The sequence below is a fragment of the Gigantopelta aegis genome, chromosome 2, assembly GCF_016097555.1.
Source record: "Gigantopelta aegis isolate Gae_Host chromosome 2, Gae_host_genome, whole genome shotgun sequence".
Classification (NCBI taxonomy): Eukaryota; Metazoa; Mollusca; class Gastropoda; order Neomphalida; family Peltospiridae; genus Gigantopelta; species Gigantopelta aegis.
This window is the reverse complement of record NC_054700.1, coordinates 9,428,711-9,450,416: the sequence shown is the minus strand read 5'-3', so window position 1 is coordinate 9,450,416 and position 21,706 is coordinate 9,428,711.

Below are 21,706 nucleotides of genomic sequence, written 5' to 3'. Positions count from 1 at the left end.
AGTGTCAATTGACAGGATTCGATCCTACTGCGCCGATTCGCATGACATTTGACAGCCTGCGAAATTAACCACTCTGCCAGCCAGGTCTTTCAAACAAACAAATGGTAGCCCAACTAACCGTAGTTAAAAAAGCGTGCTGGCAAACACTCGGTTCGAAACTAATTTAACAGTTTGTATTAATATACCCAGGGACGGCGGAAGCAAGAATGCATTTTTTTTTTGGGGGGGGGGGGGGGGGGGGGGGGGGGGCTGACTGAGATCGAGGGCTCAAAGCAAAGTTTCTCGGGGGTTCTGGGGTATGCTCCACCGTAACATTTTTAAAACTAGATGACCTGACATGCAATTCCCTGCATGCTACAGGTAAAACATTCATCTCTGCCTTAAGAGTTACTACCATAGCGCAGGGTGAAAATTAAGTCAATATATTTATTAATGTGCAGGGCGAGTTGCTTCCCTCTTCGTCTATAGCAAATTTAAAATGGCGAGGAAATTGTTTATGTTGTTGTTAGAAGATTTATTTTGTTAATAATGATGCAAGACATTGAATTGTTTTAACATGCTCATGTACCACTAAGGTTTCGTGTATGTCTGTTCCGGGTCCCGCTCCTGGATAGCCAGGGGCATGATCCGGTACAATGATGCAAGTACTTCAATCGGAGTACGGAAGACTTGTGTGTCCATTTGTTGCACTATTTCGGTTGAGAAACGGTTGAAACATGGTGCCACACGTTTTGAATACCAGCTATATATAGGGTATGTAACAATATCCGGACGTAGATAGAACCACATTTTCTACGTTCCTTCGGACTATTACTACCAATAATATATTTATTTTTTTATTCCGTGACTGATACATCAGTTTTTTAATTGAAATGAGTTAAAGGGACATTCCTGAGTTTGCTGCATTGTAAGATGTTTCCGACTAACAAAATATTTCTACGATTAAACTTGCATATTAAATATATTTTGCTGCATAATATATCAGTGTCTACATAGTTAATGTGTTTCTGGTCATCTTAATATTTGTAAGAAGCCCAAACTGGATTTTGTCTTCAAATAATTTCGTACGTACGAAAAAAACTTATTTTAGGAAATAAAATTAAAATTTAACCTAGTACAAATATTAGGACGATCAGAAACACGTTTAATATACAGCCACTAATATTTTATGCAGAAAAATATATATGATATGTAATTACAATCGTTAAAAAGTCTCTATTAGTCGATAACATCTTAAAAATTGCAGCAAACTCAAGAATGTCCCTTTAATAACGCATTCGTAGACTAATAGTCAACGTCAATAGTCAGTCGGCACGATTCCGTCCTACTCACCGATTGGTACATGACATTTAGTAGGTGAAACACAATGATGCTTGTTCTTGCCAGAAGACACGATTACTGGCAGCTAGAGATTCACCCCAGACAGTTGGGAAGCGAGTTGGTAATGGAATGACAAAAAGAAAGACTGACACGTTTAGGTTTTATTGGGATCAAAGAGACGTAGCCGAGGGGTAAAGCGTTCGCCTGATGAGCGATCGGTCTAGGATCGATCTCCGTCGGTGGACTCATTGGGCTATTTCTTGTTCCAGCCTGTGCTCCACATCTGGTGTAACAAAGGCCGTGGTATGTACTATCCTGCCTGTGGGAGGTGCATATAAAAGATCGATTGCTGCTAATCGAAAAAGAGTAGTAACCCATGAAGTAGCGACAGCGGGTTTCCTCTGTCAATATCTGTGTGGTCCTTAACGATATGTACGACATAAATAAAATGTGTTGAGTGCGTCGTTAAATAAAACATTTTCTTCCTTATTGGGATCAACGTAAGTAAAGTTTATTTTGTTTTACGACACCACTTGAGCACATTGATGTTTTAATCATCGGCTATTGGATGTCAAATCAATGTAAGTACGCTAGATATCGCAAAAAAAATGCATCAGTTGGTCATCGCCGGGGAATGCCGATACCAGAGTGTCATCGATAGACAACTTTTGTGTCATTAAATGCTAATTAAAACACACCAGTGGATTTCGTATAATTATATTTTATCATCCTTTCACTATGTGTCTTCATTTAAAATCGTGTGTATAGCTATATCGAATTATTTCTGTATATATTCTACGAAACACTCCTGTAAATATCCATTGTACAATAAATCTAGAATAACTGAAGACTGTCTTAAAGGGACAGTGCTGAATTTACAACCATTGTAAAATGTTTCCGACCAATAGAGCCTTTTTGATGACGTAACATACAAATTAAATGCATTTTCTTATTTAGAATATCAGTGTCTGTTTTTACAAGGAGTTTGTTGTTGTCCTACTGCTTGTAATAGCCCAAACCGGATTTTACTTACCAATAATGTCGTACGTACGAAAGAAAATATATATCACGAATTAAAAGTAAAAACTGATTACTACAAGCATTAGTATACGACGGCCAACACATTCGATATATATACTCTGGTATTCTGAACCCAAAAATTTAAAATATATCAAGTATGAAATAGTAATCGCCAACAAGGATCTGTTATCACAAACATCTTAGAATGGCTGCAAACTCAGGACAGTCCCTTTAAGATATCAGCTTTATCGTGCCACCAGTAGGGCAGGATATCCTCACTTTTTGCGAACACCTGATATCATCACTGTTACGACGGTGATTCATGAATGCATGCCATCACAGCTGTAATTGTTCTAATGAGTTGTGGCCATTGCTAGTTTTGATTTCGTAATCGTCTTAGAGTGGCAGTCACGAGATGGTGGAAACGGGATGAAATAATAATAATAATAATAACAATAATAATAATAATAATAATAATAATAGATTTTTATTTCAGATCAGTGATCCATAGAACATATTTAAACATCACATAAAAAACTGATTACATAATATACAGTAGCTTGTGTCAGCGATTTACACACAGATTTGACGTACACATTTGTACACCGCAGGTGGGCAAGTAGGTCGTTTGAAGTTGTTTCGATTCTGCTCTTCAACGAATATGCTGTTGAGCGAAGTAAAGCGCCAAAGCTTTTTACTCGATGACTGACAAACATCTTGCTGGCACTGTATGGTCGTCGTTGTCCGATCATCCATCGGTATGCATTATTATAACATATGTTAAGATCCTTCATGGTGTCCTGTGTAAATGTCACCCATAATGCACCCGCTAACAAATTACTACAATAACACACAAATAATTTTGTTTTAACAGATTCTGAACATTTTGCAAATCGCCGCAACAGCATGTTTGCACGTACACAAAGGGCTCTATACTGTACATCACCACACACATATATCGAAGGCACATTGATCAACTTCAGAGCTTCTGACTCAATTCACATACAAACAGTTTCCATTGTATTATATATATAATATCATAAACTTCTGCAAATTGCTCGCAATAAACAGTAAAGGATCTTCTTGGGAGTGGCTGTCCTCCTATAAACGAACCAACTAACAAGGTCGACACTAATGTTTTATAGTATTATTTTGTATTCGAATTTTGTTTTATTGATAGGTACGTGACACAACGACATACACATGTTATCTGGACACATACTGATGAATGAAGGGAGTAAAAAGGTGTCCAATCCTAATTTTTCCTGCATGTTCTCAGAATAATACATATAGTTTCTACTGGTCATATATATATATATATATATATATATATATATATATATATAATTATCGAAGTATTATGCCAGAGGCTCGCATAATACAATTTTTTATTTCCAATACATGATATTAACGATACCGAAAAACACTGGTAATACCAAGTATACTGGCCCTGTATTCACTTATCTCCTTTCCACTTCAATCTGAGAAAACTGCACTGAAAACTTTGGAATGCACTTAAAAATCGGAAACTTAACTTTTGCTAAATATTTTGCTTTTAGATGCTAACAGTTATTTGTTTTAGTATAAACCTTAAAAGTTTTGTCTGCTAATAATAATAAATCATGATGTAATTAGATGAAGAACTATTTAATTTATTCTGGCTCCTGGAACTTGAACACAAACAGCTCCAACCAGCATGCCAGACCAAGCTATTTAAACAGTTTTTCTTACAGTCCAGCATATGTGACAAATTGTGTGAAATCTCAAGTCAAGAATAATATTATCTTGCAGTGAGTCCACGTAGCATACAGTAAACGTTTAATTTCGCAGCATCATCATCCTGTGTGCACAGTAACGCTTATCCTACACTGAGATGGTAAATTGTGCTCCCTGGTATTGTAACAGGTTGCTAGAAGCTCTTAACAACTTTAGAAAAACAATTTGTCAAACAAAGCAAAACCTTAAAACCAGTTATAACAGATATATTTGTTATACTAATTATTACATGAAATGTAAGCTATCATACCAGTTATAACAGATATATTTATTACACCAATTAAACACGAAATGTAAGCTATCAGAGTAAACTGCACCACCTGTAGTGTTGAGCTACTGACTGAATTAATAATCAACCGTTAAGTTAAGTTAATACGTTTAATGATTTTTAATACACAGTAATTTAACGAAACAAAATGAATACAGGGCCAGTAACTATATTCGGCATTTTTCTTTAAAAGTTTTCACTCGTTCTAAAGTGTCTACGTTTTGACATGTTCTAAAACAAAATTATGTTCTTCAACTTAATGATTTAAACAGCAATTTAGAGAGAATATTTTATTTCCAATACATGATATTAACGATACCGAAAAACACTGGTAACACTGGAAATATATTTGCAATCAGCGTATAATGATTCCTAGCAGAATGCGCATTTTCGTAGGTTTTACAAAAATGCATTCAAATCTCATCGTGTGTAAGATGTTTGCATGCAACATGGGTCAGATGTTACTAAAACAATGTTTAGAAGTTATATGTGATTAAAACTTACTAAAATAATATGACATTAGCAAATAATTACCACAATTCTACTGTCCATGCAAGTAATACTACTAAAGGTACCTGTGTTGAAACCAAAATCTATTGATTGATATACTTTAAATTGCACATATATAAATATATATCTAAATACAGTTTAATGCATTCGTCATCAGCACTGATCTGGTGCGTGATTAAGTATAATGTTTGTCTAATGCGCTCGTAGAATGATATACATGTACACCCACACATTTTATTTAAACACACTATAGCAGTAACCACTTTGTTATAATGTCCAGGGATATCTCATCATTGGAACGTTTGAAATGCTACAATTATTCCAGTTAATGTAGTAATATCTAGATATTTTAGCCCAGAAAATATGCATTTGCATACATTTCAACTACTACAATGAACAATATTTATTATTAGTATGCATTTTTATTTTATGCCATTTATATAAAGGGGATCGCTTCTTCTAACCAATTAGTTATAATATGAACTACCATGAACGGACTCCGATTTAAAGAAAAATACTTAACCTGTATCTACTAATTCATGTTCAACTATATGTCAAATATTATATAATGTCTATAAAATATACAATGACTAGAAAAGTTACAGTCCTGTGATGATGCCTTTGAAATAATATAAACTAATTTCCCTCTATGCTAACTAAATTAAAATATTTTATTGCGTATGGTCATAAAACATTTATCATTTTTGGGCCGGCATCCTTTTTACAATAAACAATTCTCAGGCATTTTCATTTTAAATTGCAACTTAAATTTATTTTTTATATAATATTCAAATTGTCTACAAAATACAGACATAGCTAGATCATAATTTTTAACTAAGGTTGTTGCATATGGTAGCCATGTTTAAAAAAAGAAAGAAAGAAAGAAAGGAATTTTATATTTAATGACACACTCAACACAACTACAGGTATGTGGTGTCAGACATGTGGTTAATGACCACAAATATATTTTAGAGAGGAAACTATGGGCAACTATTTTTATATTAGCACCAAGGGATCTTTAATATATGCATCATCCCACAAACAGGATAGTAGACCTACATATCATGGTCTGTAACACCAGTTGTGAAGCACTGGCTGGAACGAGAAATAGCCCAATGATTTCACTAACAGGGATCGATTCTAGACAGACTGTACACCAGGCCAGCACTTTACTACTGGGCTACGTCCTGCCCCCGGCAAATTAATTTAATTATATTATTTGTTTTCCTCTAATACACATAGTAACTATTCAGACTAAAATAAGGGAAAACAACTTTCCTGTTTAACTAGTTTCTCTGTCTCTGTTCAGTTAATATTTTCTTAACTGCGTGTTTCTTCCGTAGAACTAAATGAACTCTGCAATCACATAATACATAACCGGCATTTATTCAGCAACTAGTTAACAACACACACATTTTACCATATTCCAGATGTCTAAGAACTAAACACTTCCAGACCCTCTCCCCCCCCCCCCCCCCCCCCATTGTCTGCAGTCCATCTCAGATTATCACGAATGGACCGGTCATCGTGATGCGTAAACAGTCAATTCTAGCTACCTCAGCCAGAGTTGTTATTTCTTTGTAAGCCAAAACACCCAGCCAGAGATAGTTTACATAAAACACCTTCCCTGGATGTAAACACTTAGAGCTAGCATATGTCATTAGCCTGTCATGCGGTATGGCACCTAGGATTCAATCTTCTCAGACAGTTTACAGCCCACCACAATCCAGTGTTGTAAGCTAACGCGTTAAGTCTGTCAGCTATGGGTGATACTACACAATTCTAGAGAGACAGAATAAGGTAGTGATAAAAACATGGTTTTTGCCTTTTGTGGATATGGACATAAAAGATAATTGGTTTGGGTTCTGTTCTATAAAAGCATAAATAAATGATTGGTTTGAATGAGACACTGTGAAATGATAGTACACCTTCCCATGATGCTGACAAGGTGATTAACTCATTTTTGTATAATTCACCATATAATGGGTTCTGGCACTAACCCCTCATATATACCCTATATATATATATATATATATATATATATATATATATATATGTGTATATATATATATATATATATATATATATATATATATGTGTGTGTGTGTGTGTGTGTGTGTGTGTGTGTGTGTGTGTGTGATTATCAGAGTGCTTTTGGTATCATTAATACCATATATTAGAAATACAAATTGTATTATGCGAGCATATTGCATTAATTTATTCCTAATATATATATTGACGATACCGAAACACGAGGGTAATAATCTCTTAATCATATAATCTCAAGCTTAATAGAACGTGTTTTTGTAAAGTGAACACGCAACTTTAATTCTAGTACGTCATTACTAGATATTTAAATGACGTAAGAATATGTGGCGGGTGTCTTTTTGAATGGAAATGACGTCAAACTCAAATGACGTCATTTTGAATATCCTTACATAAAAATAAATTAGTGTGTAACGTTTGTGGGTTTTGTTTGTTTTGTTTTTGTGTGTTTTTTTTTTAACGCTGGATGTTTTTATGTCATGACTATGAATGCATACGTCAATTATGGAGTGTTACCCTAGGACGTTTGCGTAAATGTCAATAAACCTAGTGCCGTGACCTCGATTAATTTACATCTAATTTGCAAAGTTATAATATTCTTAAAGTGTGTGATCTATTTATTTAATTAATAGGGAGGCAATTATTGTTTAGTAGTTAAGTTGACGTTGATAAATACGCCAGGACACTTTTTTTTTTACAAAATGAATAAATGAATGAATTAATGAATGGTTAACGACACTCCAGCACGAAAAATACATCGGATAGTGGGTGTCAAACCACGTTTTGCAAATGCAAATTTAATTACCCGTCGAAAAATAAAAAGGTAAATTAAATATTTATAGAAAATTAGGAATATACACAATGCACACTCCCATGTGGATATATACTGTCATCTTGAATTACATGTACTACGGACAAACGTTTCACATATTAATTTCATGACAACGTTTTCATATGCGCAGCTTTAGTTAGAAAATAGTCGATGTGATGTCATTTGCTAAAATGGCGTATCAACGACAGTTGCGCTTTTTTGCTCTGTGTTCAAGTTTGCTATGTTTGCTACATGCAAATGCAATCGTTAGTATAGATACGCTTCTAGCGTGTGCTTCGATCTGTTCTAAATCCTTAAGATGTAGCTGGGTTGTGCAGTATGAAGACTCAAACCAGTGTTTTCCACACGAATCACTAGACTGCGATCTCGTGACCAAAAGACGTTCAGTGATCTACAGAAGACTATATTCCGAAGAAGCACTTAATATCAGTTGGAGATACTCTACGTTTGAACAGATGGATCCAGAACACATGAAATGTCCGTCCGCAATGTCATCATCCTGCGATATCCCAGCACCCATGCCCAACACCACTGTGGATTATCATTCAGTGTACCCGGGATCGAAGGCAAATTATATATGTAATGACGGCTTCTCGTTTTGTGGACCATCCACGAAGGGAGTGACCTGTTTGGTTAATGGATCATGGACTGAGTTGGATACAGGCTGCTCTCAAGATACGTTCACTAACGACGTCGAAGATCTAAAAGATGTACCATGTCCTCTAGAAGTTGGCTCCGCCATTGAAGTCAGCGGAGTACCATTGCAGGGACCAGGGTTTCAGATTCTACTGTATGACCAGCCAGCACAAAAGCATGTCTTACAGGTGAACGTTTCTTACCCCTACAGAGTCGATGGACAAACATATAAAGGTCACGTTGATCTCAGTAGTCGTGGTGCGGATGGTAAACTGACGGAAGAAGACAGATCTGACACATTTCCATTCAAACTGTCGAAGACATTCAATCTTACGATCGCTGTGAAGGTAGAGCAGTATGTTTTATTTGTTGGCGGTCAATGGTGTGCGGGTGTCAAACATCACTCCCAACTAAAAACGGTTACATCATTCATGGTTTCGGGTAACGTCACTGTAAACCACGTTATCTTTCGTCACTGAACAGCTGCACCGTGTTTGATGGTTTAATGGCGTGACCACGTAAAACGCAAATTAACTGAATTATTAAAGAAAACAGAGGTAGTTTATATATAAATTAGTGAAGTATTATTTGACTTGCTGTACAGCAAGAGGTCAGCACTGGCAATGTGATTATCTCCACGAATTGGGATCTTTTGTCTACAAACAAACTGCCACTCTAGAACACTACATCATTTCGCCATCTGAAGGACAACTGCCATATAGATTACATTATGAAATATACATCTGTTCCAGACAGGCATATTATACATAGATACATACATACAAACATACATACATACATACATACATACATAGTAGAGATCAAAAACGCCATCTGTAGCAGGGCACAATATTTCACGAGAATCGTTCTAGTAACCGATGAATTAGATCTACTTATAGTCCCATCCTTTTATATAGCAAAAAAATTGTAAATAATTTCGTTTCGACGTAAGAAAAAAAAGTAAAACTATTTTGGAAAAAATGAGACAATTTTTATGTGCAATGAGACCAGGCCTGAGTTCAGCCAGACCGGGGCAGAAAAACGTTAGCGAACGTTAGCGAAGCGTCTGCTGGCTGAACTTGGGGCAGTTTGTTCAAACATTACGGTGAAGTGATACTTGACTGGCGGCGAAAAACATTTCAGTTTTATTAAAATGAAAGACCCTAGTTTGTAAACACTAAGGCATATTTTTCACTATTAAAGTGGTTTTTTTCATAACTCAAATCTGACATTGCAAATATTTTATTGTTTAGATTATCGATTTCTGTACATCCGAAATATTTCTGGTCACCCTGTTGTTTTTAATATCACAAAATACATTGTTCATATTAAACAACGGATTTATGGAGTAGAGTTAGTGTGTATTTTAGGGGTATTTCACTGTTTCAAAGACATAGACTCTGGTTTCACTCTGTTGTAACTTTATCAAAATGTGATACAAGTTTTTAAATTAACCAAAATTAGTGTCCATTATTATGGGTTGAAACTAGCTTTTAAACACTATGGCATATTTTTCACTATTAAAATCGTCTTTGGACAACAGAAATCGTGCAGTACATAGATTTTATTGTTTAGATTATCCATTTCTGTATATCCGAAGCGTTTCTGGTCACCCTGGTGTTTTTAATATCATAAAATGCAACAACCGCACGTGCTTCTGAGAAATAACGGTTATGGAAGAAGTTTGTTAAACGACACCACTAGAGCACATTGATTTATTAATCATCGGCTATTGGATGTCAAACATATGGCCATTTTGACACAGTCATAGAGAGGAAACCCGCTACATTGTTTCCATTAGTAGCAAGGGATCTTTTATATGCACCATCCCACAGGCAGGATAGCACATACCACGGCCTTTGATACATCAGTCGTGGTGCACTGGCTGGAATGAGAAATAGCTCAATGGGCCCACCGACGGGGATCGATCCTAGATGGACTGCGCATCAGGCGGGCGCTGTACCACTGCGCTACGTCCGCCCTGTAATGGTTATGGAATCGAGATATGGTCTATGTTAAAGGATAGTTCCCAGTTCATCGTCACAGACTCTAGTTTCACTGTGTTGTAACTCTATCCAAATGTGTTACAGGTTTGTAGAATAACTAAACGTAACTGTCCATGTTCACGGACTGAAACAAGAGTCTGCGCCTTAAAAAAAAAACTGAATCAGTCTGTCCAATCAGTAGTGGATACGAACATTTTATTTAAAAAAAAAATACACCGAGAGCAGTTTGTAGAAAATATAATTGACATGATATAATAATAATAATAATAATAATAATAATAATACGGCAAAAATAATTAAAATAGTGTTTTCAAAGATTGACCATCTAAACGACAATTTGTATATATCTACAGTTTACACAAAAGTGACTTTAAGTTGTGTAGTATCTAGGTTTATATCATCCATTAACGGTTTTTGTTGCAGATATCGCTGGCCCTATATCTTGCGATATCTCCTGCCATATTCTCCTAGGGGATATCGCTTCTTATAATCTTGATTGGTCAAATTTTAATCACGAGCCATTATTTTGTTACATCACTGTGTATGTTTCATAGCTAAACCTATCATTAGTGACGTCACGCCACTGTCATTCTGCTAGTTAACGAGTCTACCGCTGTCAAATATAGTAACATTCAACCCACGTTACTGACATTGTTTACAATTGTCGCAAATGAAAAGAATGATAATGGATGCTAAAAAGAATACCCCTCTCGTATCTTGTGATATCATAATTTATCGGCACTCGTTGATAAAAGTAACAAAATCCTCGGCAAGCCTAGGATTCCATACTTTTATCAACTCGTCCTGATAAATGATGATATCACAAGATACCCGGGGAGTATCTCCTCTCTCTCTCTCTCTCTCTCTCTCTCTCTCTCTCTCTCTCTCTCTCTCTCTCTCTCTCTCTCTCTCTCTCTCTCTCAACAGACAAGAATGTGCAGTTAAAAGTGTAATGGGACTCATCAATATTAGTATTACATAACTGACATACATGTATTATATTTTCTCTCTCTCTCTCTCTCTCTCTCTCTCTCTCTCTCTCTCTCTCTCTCTCTCTCTCTCTCTCTCTCTCTCAACAGACAAGAATGTGCAGTTAAAAGTGTAATGGGACTCATCAATATTAGTATTACATAACTGACATACATGTATTATATTTATTCTCTCTCTCTCTCTCTCTCTCTCTCTCTCTCTCTCTCTCTCTCTCTCTCTCTCTCTCTCTCTCTCTCTCTCATTTCTCTCAACAGACAAGAATGTGCAGTTAAAAGTGTAATGGGACTCATCAATATTAGTATTACATAACTGACATACATGTATTATATTTTCTCTGTCAAAACATCTACCGGTTTCTATAGAATTGTTTTCACATCAGTTCTAAATATACATTAATCTACAGTTCCGAGTGCATTCTCCAACTTAATCTATTATTCATTAAAATGAATTAACTTCCATTTTATCTTTTTTATTGAAATTATTGGTTAAAGGGACACGCCCTAGTTACGGCTAGTTGTTAACCATTACGACGTTGTTTTTCGCCATTAAACCCATTTTTTCACAAATATAATTGCACTTTACTTACATTTTATTATTTAGAATACACATTTCCATTCACCTGAAGTGCTTTTTGGTAATCCTGATGTTTGTGAAATCACGAAATGCATTTTTTGTATTTCTTAAAATGCCGCGCGCACTCGAGAAAAAACCGTTAAGCAAGCGAGGTCCAATCTATTTTTAGAGGGAATCTTCCTGTGTAAACGTCACAGACGTTGGTATACCACGTGACCGTTATCATTTTGGTTCGGTTTGTTTTCACGTACACGGTTCGCGCAATCAACATCCGATTTGTTGTCGTTTGCTTGTTGTTCATTTGTGAGATATTTCTTCACAGTTCGTGAACATTTTCAGTAACAATAAAGTTCAGACAAGTAAGTGTCTCAATACAAAACGTTACAAACCCTTAAAACCAATAATTTTGCTAAGTCTTACGATATCTGGAGAGGGGATACAACCAGGACAGAACAGTTGGAACATGTCCAGGAGAGGTGAAAGGAACGCACCCCAAGTCTGTGAAATTTGTCGTGACGTAGGCATTGTTGTGCTTCGAGCGACATCTACCGGTGACATCAGAATACCTACTTTCAAAATTATTTCAAGCAATTGGGACATGGGGATTCCCATGGTATTTATCGATATAAAACTCCATTTGATAAAAACGTGATCTAAGTGTGTTACAGGTTTGTAGATTAACCAAATTATAATTTATTTTCGCTGGATGGAACTAGGGTGTGCGGCTTTAAAATAACAAAGAATATTTACAAAACTAATAACCCCAAACCGTAGGATCCTTTCGGACTTAACCTGAACGATTCGGTCAGGAAACCCTCAGCAGTGGCTAGCTGGCATTAAGTGTGATGCACCTGCTAAATACGTAATCTCTGATTTCCGATTTAGTTTCCGACAATCATCGCTGTCTTCCGCCATAATAATTACTATCTCTAGTATCAGGTTTATAAGGCTTAAATCACATGTTTGTTTGGTAATGCAGATGTTTGGCCTCGTGGGCTAAAACGCTGTACTTTCCGTTTAAAATGAATACGTTCTGTCAGTAGTTGGTTCGACTTTCTTACCTGAATGCACAACTACCCCCCCCCCCCCCCCTCCCACAGGAGGAGTGGAGGAACATTCCTGTGGCTTATTTGAGATGTTTGTGCCAATCCTTTCCCCGTCGTCTTCACGCATGCTCACGGGCCATTGGTGGACACACCAGATACTGACCTTGATATGGGGGGCGGGGTGAACTTTTCGATTACGAATGCAACTCGATTACTGGTGATAACTGGCCATGTTTCCATGTGAATGTATCTCATGAATACCAGTCATTAATGTCATATTACATTATCCATCAATTCATTAATAGCTTGTCGTTATTTGCAATGAAAAGTTGTTTTTGCGTTTTCATTGTATGTCAGTATAGTTATTTTTCTATCTAATTTCTTTTTGACCGCCCGATCTAATCTAGCGACCAAATTTAATGAGTATAATTTTATTTATTAATTATATTAATTAGAGATGCGAATCAAAATTTTAAAGGCCCACTATTTATTTTTTTGGATGTAAATTTAAAATTGTCCCCTTAATTAAAAAAAAAAAAATCTGTCCCGAAACAAGTCACTGGCTCTCCAGAGACAGGCCCCGGGACGGACATGCTCGAAACTCTAGTGGTATATGAGCATGAACAAATTATTCGCACTCGTACCTGAATGCATAAAACTAATCCATCAGCCATAACAGTAGTGTGACGTCACAGGTATGGATTAAGCAATGTGAAACAATGATGAGTTTGTAAAAACAGTAACAAAGCAGCTTTAGACTCATTTGCTTGATACTTGCCTCGGTGGCGTCGTGGTTAAGCGATCGGACACAAGGCTGGTAGATACAGGGTTCGCAGCCCGGTACCGTCTCCCACCCAGAGAGAGTTTTAACGACTCAGTGGGTAGGTGTAAGGCCACTACACCCTCTTCTCTCTCACTAACCATTAACCAACTAACAACTAACCCACTGTCCTGAACAGACAACCCAGACAGCTGAGATGTGTACCCAGGACAGCGTGCTTGAAACTTAATAAGCACGAAAATAAACTGAAATGAATGAATTTGCTTGATGACTGTTAAAATATGTTTATTAAAAGATAAGGCTAAATAAAGGGGACAAAAAAACTAAGTTTGTTTTGTTTAACGAAACCACTAGAGCACATTGATTTATTAATCATCGGCTATTGTATGCCATTTTCACTTACAGTCATAGAGAGGAATCCCGCTACATATTGTCCATTAGAAGCAAGGGATATTTTATGTGCTCCATCCCACAGACAGCATAGAACATACCATGATACACTAGTCGTGGTGCAATGGCTGGAACGAGAAATAGCCCAATGGGCCCGCCAAATAAAGGAAACATTTTTCTTACAAAATCTGCTTAATAACACCATTTTACTCACATTATTATTATTATTATTAATAATATTATTATTATTATTATAAATACCGGCCTCGGTGGTGTCGTGGTTAAGCTATCGGATATAAGGATCGCTGTTACTGGGTTCGCAGCCTGGTACAGGCTCCAAACCCAGAACTAGTTTTAACGACTCCATGGGTCATGGGTAGGTGTAAGACCACTACCCAAACTTCTCTTTCACTAACAACTAACCCATTGTCATGGACAGCCAGTCCAGATATATGAGGTACGTGTGTGTGTGTGTGTGTGTGTGTGTGTGTGTGTGTGTGTGTGTGTGTGTGTCCAGGGCAGCGTGCTTTAATCTTAAATGCATATAAGCTCGAAAATAAGTTAAAATGAATGAATGAATAAATATCATTAATATTACTATTATTATTTTTTAAATTATTATTATTATTGTTGTTGTTGTTATACACGGTAACACTTTCATTTTGGGAACTTGCTTAGAAGTTGTTCAGAATGAGGAGTGGAGATGGGGGGGGGGACTGGGGGGGGGGGTCTAGAATGCAATGTGCTCCAATGGTGTTATTACAGCAGACGAAGAAGATAATACACTCGTTAATGGAATGCCATCTGTACCCACTGGGGACCCCGCAATCTAATAGCGTTCATATTTCACACTCGTTGTCTAAGAGTAATAAACTCGTTATCGCCGTTATAAACGAATGACTAACAAAAAAAGAAGCCCCGTTAGGAAGTCGGCAAAAATCACTTAATCTGTGGGGAGTTAAATCACTAGGCCAGGTGAACAAAGATAATGGAGTGAGATTCAAAACAAAGATGATTTTAAAAAGTCGATCGTGTGCATCGTATAGGGTGTATACTACCAAATCAAATCCCATAGACGACAATAGTAACATATGTGGCCTAAAACTCCTACCTGCAACGTATCAACCGACATAAACGCCACGGATATAAATACTACCACCCCATACACTTAAAGTGAATCAGAAAAAAATGGGGGTCAAGCTGCTAGTTTCTGAGATAACGGGTAGCGTCTATGACTACCCTAGTTTCGCACAAAATTCGAGTACTTTTTTTTACAGGTACCCCATACATGTTTCAAGCACAAGGCTACTTGACACATTGGTACTAGATGAAATAAAATTGCACATTTGTTTTACCCAGATGAAACTATCATTTTTTACAACCAACACACTCACATTTATAACCAATCACAGGACTTGTGGTGTTCACTTCTCTATCAAAAGTTGGGTGCACCTCGAACTTTGACCCAGCCGGAAGTTATTTGGTTTAGTACTACCTATACATGTTATACATGTGTAGATCTTAGAAAGATGGTACGTACGGAAGAGTCAAGTAGTTTCAAAAGTGATTATTTTATAAAGTCTTAACAGTTGGGAAATCCATTGTGGGATATGGGTATAGGTTGTTAAAGATTTTGTTTTTGACTCTTTGAAATTCAGTCTCTCTGTGACGGTACATGCTCTTATCTTTTCGCCTGTAGCGATGTTAATTGTTTTAGAGGGCCGTGTGCAGCTTGGTTACGTAATACCCCCGCGCGACGGTGGTAGAGCTGCGTCCCAATATGCACTTAGACCAGATGTGGAGGTCATGTGGCCAGTAGTTACGTAATAACTCCGGTAGTGCGGTTTACGACCGGGGTATTTCTAGCGAACTGGCGACAGTAAGTCTGGCCATCTAAGAAAAAAATACCGTCCCTGGGAGTTGTGGAAATATCACATGATAGGTGAGGTACCGCGTTGTGCCCACAGGCGATATTCGCTGTCTCTGAGATTTTGGAATAAATAGATAGGATTTTAGTTATATCAGGGGAGAAACATTGGAAGTATCCAGGGGAACGGACGTCGTCTAAATGAACGAACTATATTATTTCAGACCGGACTTGGTAAATATATTTTTCTGCTCTGTTGTATAACCTTGACGTGATTGATGTGATTTTAAATATTTTAATACTGTATTATACCAATATTATTTAGACAGTGTCTCCGGTAATCTGACGAAGTAAATTGTAGGCTTCACTGTTCTAAAATAATTAAAGCTTACCCAGTCATCCTAGAGGACCTAGGTAAACTGTAGGTTATTGTCTTTATTGTGATAGGTACCAGTATTAATTTTGTATTATAAGCTAACTGAATGAGTATTTAAAGGTTAATTAAAAATTAACCAGTTAGGAATAGAGTTGTAATTCCTTTATTAATTAAGTTCCCCTGGCAGCGTTTCTCAATTATCACACGTGTGTGTGTGTTGTATCACGGTGAAGTGATTAGAATATTGTGTAAACTAGACACCTAGTAACTAATTAAGTGATTAGCTCTGGGTTGTTATTATATTGTTGTTGTTAATTAACTACTGCGGCAAGTACATTTGTCAGCGTTAGAGTTAATACAGATTCCAAAGTGTATTGTGTTTTGTTGTGTTTTCTAGTGAACTAAACGAGCTATATATATATATATATATATATATATATATATATATATATATATATATATATATATATTTATAATTTATATAAGATCTTATCTCTGATTATACCTAGAGCCGAGCCACTCGGGTATTAAACTGCCCGATACAGAGAGATCTAATAGATATACAGTTAGGAGAGATATTTGGATAATCGTGTTTTATTCAGTTACGGGTATTATAGGATCCCCGTGACACTCTCTCTAGATCTATTTAAGCATGTATAGTGTGGGACCTTTCAGTCTGCAATGTTCATGTTTATCTATATTAATACGAACTGTTACTATGGTTTTCAACCGAGAGTCTGCTCTCTCTCTCTCTCTCTCTCTCTCTCTCTCTCTCTCTCTCTCTCTCTCTCTCTCTCTCTCTCTCTCTCTCTCTCTCTCTCTCTCTCTCTCTCTCTCTCTCTCTCTCTCTCTCTCTCTCTCTCTCTCTCTCTCTTTCTTTCTCTTTCTCTCTCCCCCCCCCCCAGTAGCTGTTTTTTTATTGGGCGCATGGCGCTGGTGACTTGGTCATCACCTAGGAGCAGCCAGTGAAATTGTTAACACACGTACATTTGTAAATGTTCTATCAAAAATAACACATGATGTTCTCACCAACGGGCGTGTTAGAAAAAAACAACTTATAGTAAAGTATAAATACATCTCAATAAATAGGAATAGTTCTATAATATATTTTCTTCTACTATTTTAAATATTTTGAATCGCAGAGATTTCTTTAAATTCTTGTTTATAGGATTTGAAATCGGCATATTGGTTACTGTAGATTTGTATGTTGAATTTATTAATATATTATAAACCAATATCACTTGCATTTGACCTTCTCAAATGCTTACTTCGAAATATTTATTTAATGGCTTGAATTGTTAGAGAAATACAGTCTATAACACGCGTGCGATCTAGCTGAACGCGACCAAAATTTTAGCATACTGAAAGGATGCGTGCGTTTCCTGTTGAGAAGCGTGATGTCGAAGATGTGAATGTAACAAAAAAGCCATCTGTACAGAAATACTAAACCCTTATTTGATAATCAGGTAATGCTATTCCCTGAAACGGACGGTGGTCGAAAATCAGCACAATATATTGATTTGTCGCCAGGATGACTTTCATTCTGTCGTTGTATGTCGCTCGGTGATCTGGCAATAACTTGAACCTAATATGACCGAATTTCTAGTCACTTAATGACATGCGACTTTCCAAAGACGCCAAACATCCACCAGTTTATACATCCCTGGAATCCAAGAAACCTGTTATATATGTTGTGTACCTTCTCGTGCATGTAGTTTTAGGTGCGCTAGGATCGATCCCCGTCGATTGGCCCATTGTGCTATTTCTCGTTCCAGCCAGTATTCCACAACTGGTACAACAAAGGCCGTGGTATGTACCATCCTGTCTGTTGGATGGTGCATCTAAAAGCTCCCTTGCTTCTAATCGAAAAGATTAGCTCATGAAGTGGCGACAGCGGGCTTCCTCTCTGAATATCTGTGTGGTCATTGACCATATGTCCGACGCCATATAACCGTAAATAAAATGTGTTGAGTGCGTCGTTAAATAAAACAGTTCCTTCCTTCCTTCATTTTAAGTGCGGCCCTGATACAGGTCCACCATCACTACAATAGACTCTTATTCTTGAGTGCGACGTAGCCCAGTGGTAAAGCGTTCGCCTGATGCGCGGTCGGTCTAGGATCGATCCCCTTCGGTGGGCCCATTGAACTATTTCTCGTTCCAGCCAGAACCACGACTGGTATAACAAAGGCTGTGGTGTGTGCTAGCCTATCTACGGGATGGTGCATATAAAACATTCCTTGTTACTAATGGAAAAATGTAGCGGGTTTTCTTTCCAAGACTATATTTCTGAATTACCAAAATTTCACATCCAAATAGTCGATGAATAATGAAGCAATGTCATCTTGTGGTATCGTTACACAAAACAAACTTTAACTTTTTTTCTTTTTACATAGGTTTACTCCATACCAATACAGCATGTAATATATGACTTGTTGTGTTTGTTTGTTTGATTTGGTTTTCTTTCTTTTTTCTTTTTTTTTTTTTCATTTTCATATTTTACAGCCATACGACCAGTCACGTGCACATTTGACGATAACATGTGTGGATGGCACCAGGACAGAGACGACGAACTGGATTGGTCGAGAGCAAAGGGGAGATCACCCGACTATAGTTCCGGTCCTCTTGCTGATCACACAAGTCAGGGTATGTTGTGCGAATGCAGTGTAATATTAATTATACTGTAGCAGCGAGGCGGGACACAGCCAAGCGGTAAAGCGCTCGCCTAATGCGCGGTCGGTCTAGGATCGATCCCCGTTGAATGGGTTCATTGGGATATGTGTACGGCGACTGACTTGTATAACCGTGAGATAATGCATATAATTTGTCGAAAATGTGAGATTCCTCTCTAAGACTACATGTCAGAATTACAAAATGTTTAACATCCAATAGCCGATGATTAATTAATCAACGTGGTGTCATTAAACAAAAACAAATTTTAGCTTTAACTTTTATTGTAGCAGCGACCCCGACCTCACAGCTACCTGAAATAACTATAGTTCAAAATGTGACGTTGAACAACGTTTTTTCTGGTTCCAACCAGTACACCACAAAGGCCGTGGTATATGTTTTCCTGTCTGCGAGAAAGTGCATATAAAATATCTCTTGCTGATAATGGAAAAATGTAGCGGGTTTCCGCTGATGACTACGTGTTAGAATTACCAAATGTTTGACATCCAATAGCCGATGATTAAATTATCAATGTGCTCTAGTAGTATCATTAAACGAAACAAACATTTTTAAAGAATGATTCCTCGCCCTACCTCTCCTAGATGGCGATGGGTAGGAACAGTTAAAAGAATGATTCCTCGCCCTACCTCTCCTAGATGGCGATGGGTAGGAACAGTTAAAAGAATGATTTCCTCGCCCTACCTCTCCTAGATGGCGATGGGTAGGAACAGTTAAAAGAATGATTCCTCGCCCTACCTCTCCTAGATGGCGATGGGTAGGAACAGTTTAGATAATTATTCCTCGCCCTACCTCTCCTAGATGGCGATGGGTAGGAACAGTTAAAGGAATGATTCCTCGCCCTACCTCTCCTAGATGGCGATGGGTAGGAACAGTTTAAAGAATGATTCCTCGCCCTACCTCTCCTAGATGGCGATCGGTAGGAACAGTTAAAAGAATGATTCCTCGCCCTACCTCTCCTAGATGGCGATGGGTAGGAACAGTTAAAAGTCAGTTTGCATTGTTTTACGACACCACTAGAGCACAGTGATTTATTAATCATCGGCTATTGGATGTAAAAAATTCGGTATTTTGTTTTTACATATAGTCTTATAGAGGAAACCCGCTACATTGTTCAATTACTAGCAAGGGTCTTATATATATATATATATATATATATATATATATATATATATATATACATATGCATACATATATATATACATACCTATACATATACACATACACATACACATACACATACACATACACATACAGATACATATACATATACATATACATATATATATGTGTGTGTGTGTGTGTGTGTGTGTGTGTGTGTGTGTGTGTGTGTGTGTGTGTGTGTGTGTGTGTGTATGTATGTATGCGTTTTGTTTAATGACACCACTAACCACTAGAGCACACTGATTTATTAATCATCGGCTATTGGATGTCAAACACTTGGTATATATTTTGACATATAATCCTATAGACCAGCCGCGTACCAAGCGAGCGCTTTACCAGCGGACTACGTCCCGCCGCTGTGGTGAAAACGGCGAGCGATGCATCATAGCACGGTTTAAATGACTTTATGGAGAGGTTTTTACCCATAGCGTTAAATTGAATTGAGTTCATTTGCTAACGACGAGAATGTGTGCAACCGGAAAAGATAAATCGACTTGATTCCTAAACGTCGTCGAGGCGTTGCATAAAACCCTTCAGATGGAATTAATCAAAAATAACTTTATTATTAAAAAAAAAAAAACAATTCAATAAGAAAACCTTCAAGAGCAAAATCATCATCGAGTGGTATTTTTAACAAGTGAATTAGAGAAACGAGTGGGGAGAAAAAAATGTTGTATTTAGCGACGCACTCAGCACATTTTTCCATTACGGTTATATGGCGTCGGACATATGGTTAAGTACCATACAGATAATGAGAGAGGAAACCCGCTGTCGTCACGCGATATGCTACTGTATGCAGCATCCCATAGACAGGATAGTACACAATACGGCCTTTGTTACACAACTTGTGGAGCAATGACTGGAACGAGAAGGAAAGGAAAGGAAATGTTTTATTTAACGACGCACTCAGCACATTTTATTTACGGTTATATGGCGTCGGAGAAAGGAGAAATTGCCGAATGGGTCCATCGACGGGGATCAATCCTAAACCGAGCGCGTTACCATTGGCAAAACACGGGTAGGAAACAAAGAGAAAGAATGAATGAATGAATGAATGTTTAACGACACCCCAGCACGAAAAATACATCGGCTATTGGGTGTCAAACTATGGTAATGCAAACTAACAAAGTGATGAACCAAAATCAGTATAACAATTCAAGATGTAAACAAAAACACAGTGTATAGAACTGTGCAAAAATACAAATATCACAGATAGATACTGACTTTTACTCAAAATTTCAATTTTGTGCTGTATTGGCCATTCTCAAAGAGAATGTTACACCCCTGCACCACGGTGAGGTTACAGCACGCGCAGGGGAAGAATGTTTTATTTAACGACGCACTCAACACATTTTATTTACGGTTATATGGCGTCAGACATATGGTTAAGGACCACACATATATTGAGAGAAGAAACCCG